The sequence below is a fragment of the Magallana gigas genome, chromosome 7 (genome assembly GCF_963853765.1).
Source record: "Magallana gigas chromosome 7, xbMagGiga1.1, whole genome shotgun sequence".
Taxonomy (NCBI): domain Eukaryota; kingdom Metazoa; phylum Mollusca; class Bivalvia; order Ostreida; family Ostreidae; genus Magallana; species Magallana gigas.
Window position 1 is genome coordinate 40263522 of NC_088859.1, and position 7183 is coordinate 40270704.

The window sequence follows — 7183 nt, forward strand, 5'->3', positions numbered from 1 at the left end:
CATTTATTCAATGCATTTTCTCAGTAACCAGTTAAATATATTATATATTTTAGTCCAAATACAAACAGCATGTACAAGTTTAAAACTAACAAGTATTTAACATTGCAGCAATTTTTTTTCTTATAATATATTTATGTGTGTGTGTATTGAAATGTCCATGTTTCCTAGCTACATGTTCCAAAATATTTAAGTGTTCACAGAGAGATAATATAATGTACAAAATAATATCATTTATTATAATTTAAATCCAATGATTGGTACCTTTACTTGTACATGTAACAAAGATTTGTACATATCTCACTAAAGTGCTTACAAACATGGATGAAATACATGTAAAAATTAGTATCACCCATTATACTTCACATATTATAACTTTAGCAAGCACACATAACATGTACTTTTCATATTAAAGTAAATCGTGTTATTGTGACCAACAACATTGTGATTGTACATGTACACATGTTGTATACACATCAACGAATTCTTCACAACAGGCTACATATGAATTAAATAATCAACACAATGTATCGTTCTATCAACAAAATTGATGGTACATTCATGTACATTAGCAAATACATATAACGATTACGTGTACATATGTGCACTGTAAACGAGAAATGAACATACATGTATAGGGCCAATCATGCAACCCATAAAAGATCAAATCAACAGTATGAGTTGGCTACAAAAATATTACCTTGATAACACAAAAGAAATTGCAACTTGTCAAAATATTGAAGGTTTTTTAGAAGTAAAATCATGTTATTTTCCAAAAAATCGTGCGTCTTTATTCAGACTAAAAATTAACTAATGATGTCAAGTGATGTCTTGTATAAAAAATTCTTTACAATTACATTTCATTTCAACAGTATCTGCTACACAATGGCTAACAATACTGTGACAAATGAATTGAATTTTACAACATCTCTACAACATGTGTTAATTTTCAGTAAAGTTGTAATAGATTAATTTTAAGAAATCATGTTTTTATACATTATATACAATTACAGGTATATTACGATATACACTGTATTACAACTCTATATTTAACAAATTAAGTATGGCATTTCATGCTTTTGACAGATAGAAATGTATGACCTGCTATAATGATAAACCCAACTCTCTTTAGAATTATGAAATATTGTAATTATTTTAACAGCAAGCTCGGATTTTGCAGCAGGCCAAGTTTACGAGTATGTTTCAACTACGCCAGTGACTTGCGATGTTACGAGTGTGTTTCACCTGCGCCAGAGGATCGCATCCTGTTCTGCACAATCCCGTTATGCTCTGAATTTAAACTGATGAAAACAATCTTAACCCATAAACCCCACCAACACTTCATATAAATTACATATTTCTTTAAAAAATTAGGCCTAATTATAATACACATGAATATCTTTTTGTCCTTAAAATAAGGAATATAACCTCAATCCTTATTGTAAATAATTTGATATCAGAATATTAAAAAAGGGAACTTCCAAACAAAATGTTTTAAAAAAATATAGCTACAATTTAAAAATATCTAAATGTAGATTTCAGAACATTTAGCACAGAAGAAAAACATTGTGTGAAGTTACATCTAGTATACTTGTAAAAAAAAAAAGAGATGAACATTTCTGGCCAATCATACCGCCCACAAAGGAGATTAACAACATGAGTTGCCCAAAAATGTTATTATTTTTTTTTTTTACTAGATAGTAACATTTTACATGTATATGAATGTATACAATTGTAGATGGAGATTTAGAGATATATAACACTACATTAAATAAGAAATAGATGTAGGATGTTGCGCACATTTAACTGGTATTCAATATGCATACACAAAAGTCAAGCCGATAATATACTTGTGTACTAATTTTTGACAAAGAATTCTTTTCAGCACAGTTAACAGTTGAAATCAGTAATTATCACAATAAGATAATCATGTTCAGGTATACAGTAAAATACATACATAAATGCAAATACTATAACCATGCAACATGTCTTCAACTTCACTCTTCGGGGATTTCCTCACTCTCACTTTCACTGTCCGTTTCTGGAAGGAGGCTGGCATCAGTCATACTACCGTGAAACTTCAAAGGATGAAGTTGAGTTCCTAGAAAGCGAAAGTATCCAAGATACCAGAGGACACTGGCTACATGGGCACAGCATCCCACAACACGTGCCCCTACTTTGCATGTGCAGTACCAGCCACTAATTTCGCCATCTAAAGTAAAATGGATGAACGCTGTATGGCGGACACTGTTAGAATGTCTTGATCTCAGTTTTACTCTCAGTAGGTTTTCAACTGAATTGCACACAAACACTTCAAACTGGTCTTCTGTAAAATTATCCAAGACATAGTTTTTTGCCTCTTTTAACTGATATATTCCAAATGTAATTTCTCTCAGCTTTTCCATAGACAACATGGGAAATTCAGGCAAGGGAACTGCAGTATCACTGGTGTTTATATTAACTTTTTTGAAAACAGATCTTTTTCTTAGCAGTCCTTCCTCTTCAACCATTTTCTGAACATCATTTTCCTTAAGACTTCTCTCCAACATTTTCTTTGCTAATTCTTTAGAGGAAGAATCCATGTCTGCCAAGTGTGGACGGTAACAGTTAAATAATGCGCAAACGATACGTAGAAAATCGCCAATGTATGGTATGTAATGGTTGGAAACTACTTTATCAAAGAATTTCCATTGTTTAATCCTTGCATTGACACTTTCAACTACCCATCTCACTTTTGTCACAAGTCTACTTGTATTAGCCTCTTCTGTGCTGTGCTGACTGTTGCCTTTCTGAAGATATTGTGGCATATTTACTTCATATCCCTCCTCAATGAGATATCCCTAAATCCTCGGTCTACTATGAAAATATCATTATCATTCAGCCAGGATTTCATTCCATCAGTATTAGTTTTCAGAATATGTTTTGTGATTAAGGCATCATTGTTTTTCGCATAGTAAGGTCCTAAAATGGACAAAATATAACCATCAGTTCCGACAATGACCATAGGTTTAACTAAGGGTCTATGTTTATGCAAGCTATATGACATCCTTTGGAAGGTATAGTTTGAGCTCTTCTGGATGTACACATAGGTGCCATCCAAGACAATAATTGCAGCATCATCATCATGACTTGAGAATAATTGTTTGGAAAGAGGTGTAGTATGCCTGGAAACAAAATCTTCATGTGATATATGTTGAAATCCAATGTGTAGGGGTACAAAATCTTTCATCAAACAATTCCTTCCACTGTGAATACATCTCTGAATCTGATCTTTGGAGAGAGAAAATATAACACCCAATAGATGGTTTGGCAAACCAGTTCTGAGCTTTGTCAGTAAAATGGCAACACAGGTGTTGATTGTCCGAACACTGCTGTTTCTCAAAGTTGATAAATGGGATACAATGTCTTCAAAGTTTTCTTTTGTAATTCCAATTAAACTGTAACATACACTGTCTGATAATAGATGCACATTCTCAAAGTTTAAGCAACTGGAGAGGGCCAGAGTTTTTCTTACATTTTCCAATAAAGTTACAATATCAGTTCTGTTGAATGAAGTTTCTATATATTTGGATTTTAGTAGCTTCAGTGATTCCTTTGTAAATAATTTGTTAATCAAATGATTAACACAACAACGTGCTTTGCTGTTTATGAATATTCCTTTTTCGATAAATGATTGTGTTCTGGCATTTAGAGGTACAACAGATGATTTTCTTCCTTTGCCGAGATATTCTTTGCAAATTACACAGTACTTATGAGAGGATGTAGTCGATTGAACTTTTAATGTTATATTCTTGGGACTTTGCAAATGTTCTGCAGTTGAAGTTTCAATATTGACTAAAAAATTTGAGTCCTCCTCCTCTGATATAACACCTTCAATGAGGGACGCTTCTTTTTGTGTCTTTTCTGATTTAATCACAGTTTTACTGTACTGAGCTCTACACTTATTACAAATCACATCATCAATTTGAATTTCTCTGTTGATTAATTTAGTCACATATCTTTTCAGCTCTTTTGTTTTGATAGGTCGCCTCTGCTTCAAATGTGTCCTACCACAAACAGCACATTTGTATGACCTGGGCATATCTGAAAAAGAGGTTAAGTTGTTTAAAAATCAATCAACTAATCATCAAATATAACAAAAAAATGTACTAACAGTAAACACTGTATTACCGGTACATTTTTATTTTCACAATATTGCATTTGTTTATGTATGTACATTGTTGAATATATTTAGTATGTATACATGAATAGTCATGAAGTATTATTTATTACACAAACAAGTAGTATGACAGGACATTCTCCTAAAACTTAAAACTTTTATACCTTTTCCATAAACATTTACGAGTTTACTAAGGGTTTTTTTAACTTTCAGGTAAACAGGGTATATTATGCATCTTATGTGCATGTGTAAATTGCAGAAACATAATATGAGTCAATCTTTTACATGTGTTACTTTTTTAGCATATTAACTGTGTAACTTCAGATCTATATAATTTTGAAATTCCAATGGGAAAAATATAATATAACAAAGAACCACAAATACCTGGTATATGTGATGTCAAGATATGTCTGGCATTTTTTGATATATATATATATATATATATATATATATAAGTATCAGTTAATGAATAAAAGGGACATAATGCCTTTGTCACAAAAAACTTGATTTGGAAATTCATTTAAAAATTATTACTTTTTCAATCTTCTGAGAACTGCTGAAGTGAATTTAGCTGAAAACATGTTATGAATAAAAGGGGTTATACATGTGTGGAGATTTGGATGAAAAAGTTATCTGTTAATTAGACAAGATTTTTTTTTAACCACACAATGTCATATTGTCTTCTGACAAGAGAAAAATTCTATAATAAATATTTTTCTAGTAAAATGCGCCTACACTTTTGTGTCCTACTTTGCTGTAAAGTTTTGGAAAATTCTGTGCAGTGGACTAATTAACAGACTGACTGATCAAAAAATATTATACATCCACAGTTACCAATGAGAGTAATTTAGGTAGGAACAGCACTTGAGTGCCGGTACATGTATTACTGTCTTATGACAGCATCTAGTTTACACCAATGTTATTGGTTTGACTACTATTTACAAAAAGTGTCACGTGCACATATTAACTAATGAAATCATGAATTGAAAAGGGTTCATTTAAGTAGAGTTAATAATATTGATATTGCTGTTAAATGGAGATTCATCTCCAGTAAATAATACACACACATATTTTTTATTATATCATTATGTTAAATGATTCTAAACTTATATTTCATCAATTTGAAAGTTTCATAAATAACATTAGATACATGAGTATAATCCATTATGATGAACATGTATTGGAGAGTTGGTTTAAAAGTAAACAATATTAATATATCATGCAGTTAAAATATCTGGGGCCATTTCATGTACATGTATTTAAGTATTTTGCATCTTTTGTTTTTGTAGAGTTAATGGGAGAGGGGTAATGTTCTCAGGGTTGTCTCTAAAATTTGAAGTGGAAGGAAGAAATGAAAAAGTAGATGGGGGGTCTGGAGGTCTTGCTTATAGCTGCATTGTGTTGAAATGAAATAATAGCCGGGTAATTAAGCCATTATAGGCGGGGGAATTTCCCGCCTCCCAGGTCTTAGAGACAACCCTGTGTTCTACATGTATATTGTCATACACATTTTCCTTTGTTTCAACTAACACATTACATGTGCATTTATTGATGTGGATTTGACATTTTTGAAACAAAAAAAGACAATGAACACACAAATACACAGCCAGGAGACTTACTTAGAACTGTAAATTTCAAACCTACACATCACCCATGTTCAGTGATGATGAATCGACAAAGGAACTTTAATGTAAATACATACATGTAATGTTAAAGTCCAATCTACACTTTGCAAAAGTTGTTTCCCTTTGCGGGGTCAACCCAAATGTCAAAAGGGAAAAACCAACTTTTTTTCTTTATGCTACCAAATATTTGGGCTTCCTGTGATAAAATCTTTTTGAATTGAGTATATTCCTTCAATGTGTGGGTTGCCCCATCCTGGGGCATTCAAATTACACAACAGAAACAGAATTTCATTGTCAAATGACAAAGTTACAAACCTCTAAACTTCAAAGGCTACTGTGAGAAACCTATTGTCTTTTCCCCAAAGATGGCGGCCAAGGGACATCACTTTTGTAAAGTGTGGATTGGTCTATTGTAGTGCATTTTATACATTCATACATTACAGTTTATTTATTTTCATTTACTTTCAGTGTCCGTGATATAATCATCTCCCTATAGTACTTGTACATGCATATATGCTAAAAGGAATTCACCTGCATTAATTTAAAAAAAACAACCCAATACATCGTAATGAAAATGTATCATGATCGTCTGATAGGAATATGTAACACGTTTGTAAATGTGTAAACAATATTTCCGTTTAACGCTTTTAGTATCAGATATTTGATCATCATTTTCATAATTACGAAAAATGATAACTGAATTAAGTACTTACCGGCATATTGCAGTGATAGCGCAAAGCTTCATCGTCACAAAATGTAATGTATGTTGCAGCCGACAACTTGTTTCGACCGCCAAAATAACACCGGAAGTAAGCTAGGCAGCGTAAAAGAAAAACCTATCAAAACGCTTACTGCTTTAATTATACAATTTATCTACAGTTAAAATGATTCTGTTATATTAGCGAACTGATTTCTTATTCGTTGTATTGATTTTATGTTTAAGGAATAAACAACACACTCGGGAATTCGCTACAAAAGGATTTCCGACAATTCCGGAATAATCTCGATCAATATTTCCCCCTATCGATTTTTTGGTCATTATTTTCAAAATAAACACATGAGCGGAGGAGAGAACCACGTTCATATTTTTATCATCAGTCAATGATATTTGAATTTTCTTGTACCCAAAGTATGATCGCGGTTCTTGCTTCCGCTCACATCGAATTTTCAGTATTTTGTGACGTAAAACAGGTTTTTCAGACAAAATCTCATTCAAGAAAATAGAGTAGCCAAATGGGACAAGAACTTTCAAATTTTCACTATGATGGAAAAGTTTAGGTATTGTACATGCATTATTAGACGTATCAACTCTTAGTTTATTGTTTTGATTTTTCAAGGTTTAGGGGGCAGATCTTGTACGATACCCTAACGTAAAAATTCATTGAACAGAGCCAGAGAGGCA

At 32.2% G+C, this 7183-nt stretch overlaps 1 pseudogene; it reads right to left on the bottom strand.

Annotated features, from left to right (window-relative positions):
• On the bottom strand, positions 1-6788 carry LOC136270183 (uncharacterized; annotated as a pseudogene).
• Between the last annotated feature and the right edge of the window lie 395 nt (positions 6789-7183).